General features: G+C 42.3%; 1 pseudogene; it reads right to left on the bottom strand.

The window, feature by feature from the left end:
• Positions 1-3,558: 3,558 nt before the first annotated feature.
• LOC124658865 lies at positions 3,559-5,635 on the bottom strand (annotated as a pseudogene).
• Between the last annotated feature and the right edge of the window lie 8,342 nt (positions 5,636-13,977).

The raw sequence follows: 13,977 nt of genomic DNA, 5'->3' as shown, positions 1-13,977 counted from the left end.
CAATTGACGAAACTCCAGAAAGACTCCAGGGGCGCCGCCACCGTCGCGAAACTCCAATTCGGGGGACAGAACTCTCTGTTCCGGCACCCTGCCGGACGGGGAATTGCCCCCGGAGCCATCTCCACCGCCGTCTTCACCGCCATCTTCACCGCCATCGCTGCTTCCATGATGAGGAGGGAGTAATCCACCTCCGAGGCTGAGGGCTCCGCTGTAGCTATGTGGTTCATCTCTCTCCCATGTACCTCAATACAATAATCTCATGAGCTGCTTTACATGATTGAGATTCATATGAGTTTGTATCACAATTTATCTATGTGCTACTCTAGCAAAGTTATTAAAGTAGTTCTATTCCTCCCGCACGTGTGTAAAGGTGACAGTGTGTGCACCGTGTTAGTACTTGGTTTATGCTATGATCATGATCTCTTGTAGATTGCGAAGTTAACTATTGCTATGATAATATTGATGTGATCTATTCCTCCTACATATGCATGAAGGTGACAGTGTGCATGCTATGTTAGTACTTGGTTTAGTAGCGTTGGTCTATCTTACACTATAAGGTTACTTAAATATGAACAAATTGTGGAGCTTGTTAACTCCGGCATTGAGGGTTCGTGTAATCCTACGCAATGTGTTCATCATCCAACAAAAGTGTAGAGTATGCATTTATCTATTCTGTTATGTGATCAATGTTGAGAGTGTCCACTAGTGAAAGTGTAATCCCTAGGCCTTGTTCCTAAATACTGCTGAGTTACTACTGCTTGTTTACTGTTTTACTGCGTTACTACTGCTGCAATACTACCACCATCAACTACACGCCAGCAAGCTATTTTCTGGCACCGTTGCTACTGCTCATATATATTCATACCACCTGTATTTCACTATCTATTCGCCGAACTAGTGCACCTATTTGGTGTGTTGGGGACACAAGAGACTTCTTGCTTTGTGGTTGCAGGGTTGCATGAGAGGGATATCTTTGACCTCTTCCTCCCTGAGTTCGATAAACCTTGGGTGATCCACTTAAGGGAAAACTTGCTGCTGTTCTACAAACCTCTGCTCTTGGAGGCCCAACACTGTCTACAGGAAAGGAGGGGGAACGTAGACATCACCTGTTTATGGTGTATGGGATGATTACGATGGAATCGCATGGGACTATCCCATGGAGTTGTCGGCCTAGCTTTCTATAGGGTAGGGAGGGCGGATTACATAATGGATAGTAGAGCACTATCATAAGCTTTGATATGTCTAATCATGTCGTAGTCGATCCGTTACTGAAACGGGCAGTTTCATAGCATGGCAACGCTTATTATGAATACCCAGTACGAGGTTGTGTTGTTCTTCGCCCCGACTCTCGTTTCGATTAATTAAGAGAAACAAGAACGACACGAAATGCCATTTGTAGATGGGATGAAGCATAATACGGAGAATCGGGAATGTCGGTGGAGGACTCTAGGGTGTCTTCAGTTTTCAATCTCAAACAGTGAAGTAGCGATTCTGGCCAAATCGTGTACATCCTCGCAAGTTCTTTTTCTGGACCATCGTGTGCTTTGGGATCTTTAGTAGCCTAATTTCGATGTAGGGTTAGGGATTAAACATTTTAGAGTACGACATCGGGGTAGTGGGGACTTTGGAGTGGTAAGTGAGGGAAGGGTTACCTTTACACATAAACTGGAAGTGGGAGCGGGTGTTAGGGTTTTTAGGGGCCCAAACACCTATGGCACAACTTTGTGGGATGTGGTTGCTCCAGGGACCCATAGTTGGCTAATCCGATGGTCTTTGATGTGGGCCAGACGTAAGCGTGGGAACGATAATAATGTTAAAAATTCAAAAAAAGTTTAAATCTTAAAGAACTTCAAATCCAAAAAATGTTCAAATTTAAAAATGTACAAATCTGGAAAAGTTCAAATAAAAAAATGAAAATTTAAAAAATTTAAAAAAAACTGTAAACGAATAACCATGGAAACACAAGAAAATCTAGGAAAACAAGAAAAAGCAAAAAAAAAACAGATAAACCCAAAGAAATCCAGAGGAAAACCCAATGCTTCCCTAAATGGGTTTGGCCAAGAGCTAACTGCCTACGGCGTCCTGGTTATTCCCCGCAATAAGCGGAGAAATAGGAATCGCCGTCTCCGTTCCCGTCTTCCGACACTTTAATCGGTTGCCTCCGCATGGGCTGCCCTCTGCATCAGAGGCACCAACTCCCGTGCCACGATTTGATGATGGGTTGCCTCTGTCGCTGGCTCCATCCTCATCAGCTTTGGCAGATGTGCTAGCTTTGGCTCTTGGCTCGTCATCGCCCTCACTCCATGTTGTTGCAGCTTCACCCACGGACGACTTGGGGCCATCGCAGCCTCTCACTGCAGCCCCTCACACGATGGTTACTCGACAATGCAACGTTGTCTTTTGCCCGAAGACATACACATATGGCATTGTATCGTTACGATCCATATCTCCGTTGTGCCTTTGGGCAGCGCCAACAACCCATCACGCGGCCCTTTTCGAGCCAGCATATGGAGGATATTGACGGAAGATGAGTTCGATGCCCTTCAGCACAATCGGACATGGACACTGGTTCTGCACCCACATGGCACAAATATTGTGGGTAGTAAGTGGATATTCAAAACCAAGTTTCCTCCTGATGGGCTCTTGATGTTCGTTTCATCGCCTCCAGAGATCGGCTAGCTGACTTCTTTACTAAACAAGTCACACAACTCATAATACGTAGATTTCAGTTCAATCTTAACTTTGTACATGACGATTTAGATTGAGGGGGAGTATTAGCGGACTAGAACTAGTTAGCTCATGTATTAGGAAAGTATCGCATGTGATCCCTATATTTTACGCACAAATCATTTGTGATCTTGTTGCCTTGCCGTGTAAGTTGATGCACCATGTACCGATAGTTGTATAAGAGGTGAAGCCCCACGATGGGTTTTATACGTCAAAATATTATCGCTAACTCACATTTTGGAAATTATTTCTCATGTACCTCTAACATCTCTTTCAGGTTCCAACAACTCACCGGAATCATCTACATCCGGAACGGGGAGGTCGAGGTCGAGTTATACACAAAATTGTTAATTTTGTTTGTTATTTGTAATTCATACAAATTTTTGCATGTAAGAAGTAATAAAAGTGCTAACCATGTAGGTGCACGGGTTAATGAATAATAACCTATAGTTTTTATACTTCAAGTGTTGCAACTTCAATTTTGTTAAAAACATCTTATATGGTATTTAGAACATGATTTTGCAGTAATAAGGGAACAAAGGTTGTACGTTTTGCTTCTACAAAATAACTAGCTTGGGACATAAATATGTTTGTAATAGGCTAATAGCTTTATTTAGAACCTTGTAATAATATAAAAGCAGTGTGTATCGTTTCAACGTAGAGGCTAGGGCTACACTCCCATTTGAAAATAATATCTTTATTTAGAACCGATCGAAAGCTTTGGACAACCATTAAACTTTCAAGAAATGCATGAATCAAACACGCTCACACAATTAGATAGGGAAATAACATCACAACTGAGTCTCTGGGATTATTATGGGTAGGTTGCGTTTAGTAGCAGATCGGGTAGTCAACGGGAGGCGGAGGAAGCAGATTAGGGGCTGGACCGTCGAGCACCTGGAACACCATCGCCAACCCCAACGGCAGGTGCGCATCCAAGTGACAGTGCATGAACCACATGCCTAAAGAAAAAAAATCATCGCGATATATAGGATCGGTCACTAACCAAATTAGCTTTGAGTCAATAGCAAGAAATAATCAATCTGTTTCGCGCGCGCACCTGGATTATTCGCCGTGAACCGTATGACGGTCCACCCGCCGCCCAGCACAACAACCGTGTTGCGCACCAGCGGGTTGACGAGGTTGTACACGCTCCCCGCCGTGGTCGGGTCGAAGCGCCCGAGCCCCTCCGCCAGCACGAAGAAGTTGAACCCGTGCAGGTGGATTGGGTGGTTCTCCGTGCCGAGGACGCGGCTGTACGTTGTGCTCTGCAGCACCACCTCCACCACGTCGTTGTACGTGACGTTCTTCACGGACGTGGCCTTGTAGCCATCGGCACCGGCGGCGGGGAGGTCGGGAAGTCCTGGGAATACATGCCCGGGAGAGCATCGTACATCGCCTCGAGGAGCGACGCGTTCTTGGGGAACTGGAACGAGCGCCTGTTCATGGACGCCACGAGTGCGAACCCCTGGCACCTCGTCTGGTCCGGCACGCAAGGCCCCTGCTCCATCCCGAACTCCACCACCATGCTGTGGTTCATGGCTGTCGGCACGGTTGTGTCGCCCGGCCGGACGAGGCCGGTGAGGGACCAGTAGAAGGTGCCGGCGGTGACCACGTCCGTGTGCGCCGGCATGGCTGGCATGGACGCCGCGGTGTCGTTCGGCGCTCCCTCGTACTTGAAGATGCCGGTGGCGGTGCCGTTGTTGAAGGGGAACGACACGGTCTTGCTCTCGAAGACGGTGGCCGCCATGTAGTACAGTCCTGGCGGCGCCGAGGTGTTCATGAGGGCGTCCACTGTCTGCCCCGGCGCGATCACGATGACGTCCGTGGCGTAGGGGTCGGTGTAGCTCGCGTCCACGGCGACCACCGTGAAGTTGTGGCCGGCGACCTTGAAGAAGAGCTCGACATTGACTGCGGCGTTGATAATGCGGAGGAGGTAGGTCTCGTTGGACGCCACCTCGACCTCGTAGACACCGGCAGCTTGGCAGGGAGTCTGGTCCCCCGGCATGCCGTTGATGGTGAGCGCGTCGGAAATGGCCGGTCCTAGGCCGGTCAGGTGCGCGTCGATCTCCACGTCGTTCACATTTTTGTTCCACCACTCGCCTGCCAAAGAATTACGCGCAAACATTCCATGGTAATTAGCAAACAAATACACTAGCCTTGTGAGTAATTAGCAGACATACATTTGATGGCTAATTTGTTGAAAGCCAAATATATACCAAATATTATCGGGATTTCTCCATAGGGTGCTGGGAACGGGTAGCCGGCGGTGCCGTTTCTGGGCTTTATGATGAGAGCGTCGTAGATGGTGGCTCGGAGGAGCGAGGAGTGGGCAACTGGGCATGCCACCACAGGGTGCCCTCCTGGCCCGTGATGTTGAACTGGTATGTGAAATTGCCAGAAGGCTGGATGGGGCAGTCCGTTATCATGTGCACCCCGTCGGCCCACCCACTCAGCAGCTGAAATATGCCATGCCTGCAGTTCACCAACGATATGTAATTGGGGTGGACACATACAAACGAAGGAGAAGACCGAAAAAATGGCTGATCGTCGAGCAAGCGGAGGAAGCTTACCAGTGGACTGATAATGGGTACGGCGAATTGTTCACGACGTGGACGACCACCGTATCGCCTTCGCTGGCCTCGATGGTTGGTCCGGGTAACTGCTCGTTGGCCGTGTATATCGTGCTGTTGATGCAGAACTGAGAGATGTTCATGCCGCCCACCTAAATTTACCAAGATGAAACATCCTCATGAGCATGTGTATATATAAAGCTATATATGGGAACTCAGTGAGTCTGTCAAACAAAAGCAATTCCTGGGTGCGAGAAATTTACATTGAAGGTGTGCTCCACGACCGCCGCGCTGGCCATCGCCGTGCAGAGAGCCAGCACGAGCGGCACGATCATGGCTGCCGCCGGCTCGATCTCCCGATCACCTGTGCAGCAACAAGATGAACAAGCAAACTACACAGTAATTAATTAAGCCCCTGGCTTGGGTGTCCTTGTAGACATGCAGTAGCTAGTAAGCTATACCGGTACTGAATGCGCTGATCGCAGGTAGAACTTCTCGTCCAATGAACAAGTCTCACGCGTGTCTAATGATCCAATTAGTCGCCCCTAGCGTGAGAGCTTGTGCTAACGATGTAACCAGACTTCGACGGCGACATATAATAGCCACCCGTAGCACCTCGTCGTCGCATGTAATGCTTAATCGATCCGCTAGCTTGCCGTCGTTTCCCTCTTGTTTTAAGTGGGGCTTGCACTTTCTTCTGAGTACGTACTTCACTACGAAACTCTACAAAATAGGATCATTCACAGGAACCACCCGTCGCACACCCAGGTCAAGTCTTCGGCAGTAGCGGGCGATTTCAAGGCTCGAAAGTGTCCATCACAAGTTCACAACCCTATGGCCATTTGACCTTATCATGATGGTTTTTATTAAGCAAATCCTGATCATTTCTAGTGTTGATGTTTCCCCAGGAAGTTGTATGGTTTGATTTAATTATAAAACACGCGAGGGCATCATTCTTCTTCCTTTTATTTGCGAGGAGATTAGTGTACCATTCGGCTGTGTGCAACTTGTTATGTAGAGGTCAGGTGTGACTCTTGGCGGATGTATTGCGAGAGCCTTGATGATGCGGCGATTGAGTTGATAAAATTATCTTTCGTTGGCCATGTTTACAATGGAAGTACAATGCTAGAATTTGGGCAGGATTGGGTCACCCTTGTGATGAGGAGGACATACCTATTCTACATTTCTATACTCTACCACTATTACAATTGGGGACGGCTTAACTGCTTTTTTTTTTTTTTTTTTGCCACACGGCACACCCAATGGTGGATTCATCATCTTCTTTGGCCCATAACTTTGGTCATTACAGAATATTTTACACACATGAAACTTTAAATTATTCAAAAATAAATCACTCGTTCATACTAATAACTACACGCCTAAATAAAAATATTATTGATTGTTGGCTGCATTAATTTTTTGTTCATTGTAAAATGCAGACACACTATTTTTTGAATGGAGGTGCCTCTTTACATTAATTAGTGAGAATGATAATTTTTAGAGGTACCAAAACTACCCAAATGCAACCACAAATTATATAATCTAGTGCTGTGACATGATGGAACTACAATGCACTCCCACTAAGATCTTCGCTTACGCCTCTTCCTTGATATCCATGGAGATTTTTTTATACATAAGACAGTAGGAAAGACCCCTATTGCATTATTTTTCACTTACAAAAAAGATGGGGTATATCATGGCATAAGATGATGGGGATGATGTTTTATTACATAAGATTTCTTTCATTTCTTTTGTTCCAAATTTTCCAAGCAACTAGCATGATGGGGACTCTTCATGTCATGGAAGCCAAAACAATCTAGTTCCATGCCCCAAATAGGAGAGGAGACATAACTAGATAAGCATCCATCTAAGTTACCCTCCTACTTAGCTAGCAAATTCCACAACTTCGCCTACCCTTTGCTGAAGGCGGTTATCTTGAAAACACCGCTTTATGTTCATCAATGATTACTCTTAATCATTTTACCTCAAAACTCAAGGACAAAGACATTGTATAATTGTGAATCGCAAGACATATTTGACCACATAAAGCCTTAAATATTTTTTTATGCTCTAAAAGTTCATATAAATATGCTTACCTAATCATACACTAGAAACGGCTAATGAGTTCTGTTATATCATATTCTGTAGATATCTTTAACATAAATATGTATAAATAATATAGGTTATGCATCATCAACAAAAATTCAAGGAGATACCATGTTACAAAAATAGATTTTAAATTTAGCACAACATGAGTGTATTTCTAGTTGTACTCATTACATGTGTATAAATAAGAACAATGCAACTATATTTTGTACCATAGATAGATATGTGTTTAAATATATCAAACACAATGAATAAAATTATACTGTTAAGACCGTGACATGCTAAAATTAAGTTATAATCCCTAATAAGTTGGACACATATTGAATATAATTTGATTTCCCTAGATCCAAAATTTGCTTCGAGTGGCCATACATAAACGGATAAACACATGCTTCTTCTTGTTGGTCTTTTCCTACCCTTCTTGCGGAATAATGGAGTGTAGTAGAGCTTGTTCCGAACCCCACGTCATGTTGTTATTCCACAAATGAAATTGCCTTTTGCTTCGAATCTCACATTCATGAACTACTGCAATTCCAACATAACATAAATTATAATGATAAACATGGAAATACAATAATACAAACTTTATTATCGCCTCTAAATCATATTTCCAACATAAAAGCCTGAAGGGCAAAACAAAATACATAGGTTTACTTTCACGGATACTCAAGTGTTTTACTCCAATGATTCCTAATTGGTTGCTTCAGATTTGATGTTGCTTAAGACAAAGCTTGGCATGGATCCCACTTCCAAAAATAACTCACATTTCTCTCATTCCAAATGTCTCAAGACACTAGCATAAGAAGTGATTTGGTGGCCTCTCTTGTATTGTGCTAAAGTTTGCCCAACATGGGAAGTTTGAAACCCAACCAAGCCACTACTCCCTTCCAAACACGCAAGTACTGTTACTTGAACATGATGTGTGTCGTAGATTCTGGCTCCGTTTTGCAAAGATGACATAAACCGCAATTGAGTCAACCCTTGTGTTGTAAGAATGAAAATCAGATCTTCATCGAAGGGCCCCCCTCCGCCCCCCATCTCCACCATTCTACCGACATCAGAGATACAAAGGACACGAAGGAGAAACACAAAGCGTAATAGCAACGTCTGAAGTAATAAACAAGAATATAAAAAGGAAGAAGAGGAGAAAGGACAACCCAACAAGCCCATTAGTGCCCCTTTTCATATAATCAGTGAAAAATGTTGCCAGCTAAGTGCCAACTTGCATGGTGATTGAGAATTGAATGTTTTTCAAAGGATCTTATCATGCATATAATAATAAATACGTTCAAATATTGAAATCATAGAAATCTCATCCTATGTCCAAATTCAACCACTTTAATATTATAACAGCGTCGATGGGTGATGATTGCAAGTGCACAGTTCATTTATAGCTAGTTTTTGCAAGTAACCGAACCATGGAGAGCTAGAGTTCAGTCGATCGTAATACCATTTATCGCTATTTAATAAGGAGACTATTTAGTAATTTATTCTAAAGTCTAGGCAAGGCATAAATGGTGAAAATAATTTGGCTTTTAAATTGTGTTTGTGAACTAAGCAATAAGTAAAGTAGAAATAGTTAGAGAGTAGAACTCGTAATATAAAAGAATGAAACAGCAATAGGGCGAAAGAGTTCTGATAGAATGTTGGTTTCACCACTAGAGTCTATTAATTATGATTAAGATAATCTAGCCCTTCCTTCATGTGTATGTATGGGTAGAGCTCCATAACTGGATGGCAATGGATCAACCATCAATTGTCATCCCTCATACACACCATAGTGATTGATAATCAGTCACTTCAATCCGACTAACATTAAGGGTTACCCCGTGATTATGGATAGATTCGGTGAGTCCCCTCATATCCCCCTTGACTAGGTAAATGAAGATCCAATGCGACATATCACTTATTAGCACCTTCCAAAACACCCTCTAGCCAAGAGTAGTTCCCTCTCCCGTCCTGTAAGCAAATGTTACATGCTGCACAACACATAACTTCGGGAGAGTTAACGAAGACATACAATCATGAATGGAAAGTATAGATCATCTTTATTCAAGACATGATTTCGCTAGGGTTTCCCCATAACTCCCGAAGAACAACGGAAACTAGTCACATGCACATAGAGGAAACGAACATCATAGTGGTATGAATGAAGATACAACTAATGGATGAATCCTTGTGTAAATCCACAATAGGTTTAGAGATTACAACAAGATGGATGAAGGAGTGAGATGAAATGGTGATGGTGATGAAGAATATGATGCGGCGATGGAGATGATGCCCAATCCTCCAAGGATCTTCGTAGTTTGGAGGATCGATGACCTCGTGCTTGTTCCCCCTCCAGATCCCTTCCGGGGGTGAGGTTTCTATGAGTTCGGGTGTCTCTGGATCTCTAATCTGTCTTCACGGGGCGGAACTATTTAACGGGGAGAAGCCACCGACATGCCAAATGGGCAGCGATACGGGCGGGTTCTGCCCGTATAGATGCTCGTTAAACTCCATGGAGCTTCTCTTCGCGAGGACCTTCCACCCAAGTACGTGAATGATTGTTTTGGAGGCATCTGTAGTCTTTAATCTGAGAATAATACACATAAAAATATTCATTAAATCTCTTTTACAAATGAGCCCTCTGAATTCAGGATGCTGCTGAAACAAGCAAAGAAAAGTGTGCGCAAGAGCGTTAAAATACCAAAATCATATTGCTCCTTGTGCAAAAACATAAGGTAAAATATGCTGTAAATTGGACTCATCAACATCCCCAAGCTAGATTCTTGCTTGTCCCCGAGCAAGCTGGCAGCTTAGTGGACAACGTTATCATGTTCATGAAGCACATATCAGTAAAATGGATGAGGCATTGCAGCGAATAGTTAATGTTAAGGATGTATAATCTATCTATGAATGTTTTCCATCATATACTCATCTAATTATTTCAAAGGCTTCCACACCTGATTGCCAATTGTGTATATAAGAATGTAATTCATAACCATGTCCACATGATATGTAGTTTTGATCGAACGAGTTTGTGAGGCGACTTAAAACATGTTTTAGAACTTGCATATCCGTATGGAATTCAGACTTGTATGATCCCTTTCGTTCATTCTCATTCTCATGATATATATCTATTTGCTCTCTCCACATTTTTTTTTTGCTTTGGACACTAATTTGTAGTGTTGTGCGAGGGATCTATATATACTTTTCAATTTCATGAGACGACTCAAATAGATCTTGGTACTTAGTAAATAAATCCTGGGCCAAGTATGAAGTAATTCATAGACTATTTGATTCTTGCATTGCCCTTTTCTTCATTTATTGAGCATAGTTCTATTTTGTAATCAAACCAATAGCCTACAACATGTTAAATTATGATCACTTATAATTTACGATCGGTACTCATTAGTGTGGAAGACTTCAAGGTCATCATAGAGTGCAATGCAAATAATACTCATCCTAATTCATACATCTAAAACAATAACCACAAATCAAAATACTTCAACTATAATAATGACTCGCAAATCATAGGATATAAATCATTCCTCTGTCCAAGGGTGCTAAAGTTGTACTTATTATGCAAATTGAAAATAAATTAAAATGCATGTGAATAAGATAAACATGCTAAGTTTATAAATATAGATTACAAGGATTTAAAGATCTCCCCAAGCTTAGAATCAAGCCAAGTGGGATCATATAACTCCTTGTGAGTACCTAGTTCTTCTACGGAGTGAAGAGGACATGCTCTTCCTCTTCACATTTCAGGTTGCAAGCATGAGCAATACAAGCAGAATAAGCTCAGAGCTTTGCAATGTCACTTGTGTTGTTCCTTGACCAGCTTGATTAGCTTCTTTTTACCTTATGTCATCTCAAGAACAAGATTAACAAGGAGTTCAACCCTACCATTGATATCATCGACATTTTTCTCAAGGTCTTTGCTCATCATCCAGTAGGCATCTACTCCTTCTCCAACAGTTTCAACACATGCCTTAGAAACTTGTTCAAGTTTTGTGATCTTTTCCCCAATCTCATTTGGATGCACCATTGGTTTGAGGGGGAATGCACCTATAGGAGTTTTAGGAATGGATCCTCTAAGATTATACATGTAAGGGTTGCATGGACATGCTCCCTTCTTCCTTTGCTCCACGTACCTCATCATCTCCAGCCCGTGTGGGAACATGTCTTCCCATGATGGGAGGGGTAACATTTCGACATGGTCTGGGTTTGATGATGATGAGTCTTCATGGGTTTCTTCCTTTGGGGTCCTCCTCTTCTCCCAGATATGCTTCAAATGGAAGGGTTGCATGACTTCGAGGTGATTGGGTTAACCTTGATGATGAGAAGTAGAGGTGGAATGAAGAGGTCCAGGTGGGGGAACCCTAAATCCTACAAAATTTGGCTAACAAGAAAGATTAGAGATAATAAAAGATAAGAGGACAAAGATTTGGGTTATACAGACTTACGGCTGCCCAAAAATGGCCAAGCATATGGGCGGGTTCTGTCTGTATCCGTGCCCATATGGGTGCATGAACCGACGTGATTAAATATTTTTTAATGAAAAATCGTAAAACACGAACAAAACACCACATAAGTTAATGAGGTAACATACGGTATCGCATGAACGTATCAATGGTCATATAGTTTACTAAAATACTGGTCGAAAACGTCTGAGACATTAATGACCTAACATACGGAAATGGTCCCACCGTAACACTCCCCGTATCAAAGATGCAGAAGCGAGGGAAAACTCAGAAAAGATACAAGGGGTTTTACAAGAGGTCATACGAGTAGGGAACAACTGTATCGCTGCCCATATCGCCTCTCTCAATCAGACAAAAATGAAAGGTGGAAAGCAACAAAAAACATAAGAAAGCCAGAAAATGATTCGAATGATTGTCTAGGGACACGTACCTTTTTTGGAGTTCTTCCTCTTCATCACGAAAATGTATCACTACATTCATTTACCTCGTCGGAGCGGTAGTGCTTGAGCCATTGTCTGTTAACGATCCATGGAAAAGATAACGTCCCTTTTAGTCTCACAGCCCCCTGAGGGGTATGCTTCTCCTACCTCATGAGGGCCTTCACATCTAGACTTCAGATTTCCTGGAAATAATGTAAGAAAATAAATGGAGAGTAACACTTTATCTCCAACTTTAAAAACACGGTGTTCTATCCTTTTATCATGCCATCGTTTAAACTTTTCTTTAAAGATCCTAGCGTTTTCATAAGCTTCATTTATAAGTTCATCCAAAGCATGAATATCTAGCAATTGTTTTTCACCGGTAGATTTTAAAACAAAGTTTAAACTCTTAATAGACCAATACACTTTGTGTTCAAGTTCTAAGGGTAAATGACATGATTTACCGTATAGGATTCTTGAACGCGGTGCGGTAAGCCCACAATTAATGTATCATTCAGCTTATGAGCCCAATCTATCCTTGATTTCCGCACTGTCTTCTGTAGGATAGTCTTTGTCTCCTGGTTTGAGGATGGTAAGGTGAGGAAACATGATGTGTTACCCCTTACTTAACTAGTATGTTACTGAAAGTATTTTCCATCAAATGAGTTCCACCATCATTTGTTAAATATCTAGGAACTCCAAACCTGGGGAATATAATATCTTTAATCATTTTTACGGATGTGGCTGCATCAGCATGCACTCTTGGTATATCTTCAACCCCTAGTCAACAACAACAAGAATGTGAGGGTATCTATTAGACGAGGGAAATGGGCCCATGTAGTCCATCCCCCAAACATAAAAATGATATACAAATAAATTACATCTCATACCATTTCTTTTCTCTTACCTATGTTACATGTGCGTTGGCAGACATCACAGTTTTTAACCATCGTGTGTGCATCCTTGAAGAGGCTTGGCCAGTAGAAACCTGACTGAAGTAATTTTGCAGCGGTGCAAGCACCGTCATGATGTCCTCCATATGGGTTGTGATGCACGCTCTATAAAACGACTTGTGTCCAATGATCTGGAATACACCGCCTAATTATCCCATCAGGACCATGTCAATATAATTTGGCTCATCTCAATAGTAGTTTTTCAAATCATTAAAGAAATTATTCTTTTGATGATAATTAAGATGTGATGGGAGGATCTTTCCTGCAAGGAAATTAGCAAAATCTGCATACCAAGGTCTTTACTTTCTATAGCAGCAAGATATTTTTCTAGGAATGATTCATTTATAGGAACATGATCATTAACTATGCCTTCCATGCGTGAAAGAGATCAACCATGGGGTTACTCTTACCTCTCCTATCTACAATTTTTAAGTCGTATTCTTGGAGTAATAAAGCCAATCCGATTAATCTTGGATTTGCATCTTTCTTAGCTAAAATATGTCGCAAATCTTGATGATCAGTGTATACAATTACCTTAGATTTGATTTGCAAGGTCTAAATTTATCACATGCAATAATGATTTCTAAAAATTATTTTTCAGTGGTAGCATAATTTTTTGATCTTCAATAAGAGAATGAATAGCATATTGTATAACATTGAAACTTGTACCGTCACGTTGTCCCAGTGCGGATCCAATGGCCGTCCAACCCATCCTTCCCTTTTGTCGTCG

The sequence above is a fragment of the Lolium rigidum genome, chromosome 6, assembly GCF_022539505.1.
Source record: "Lolium rigidum isolate FL_2022 chromosome 6, APGP_CSIRO_Lrig_0.1, whole genome shotgun sequence".
Taxonomy (NCBI): domain Eukaryota; kingdom Viridiplantae; phylum Streptophyta; class Magnoliopsida; order Poales; family Poaceae; genus Lolium; species Lolium rigidum.
Note: the sequence above shows the minus strand (reverse complement) of the source record. Positions and strands in the feature narration are given on the sequence as shown.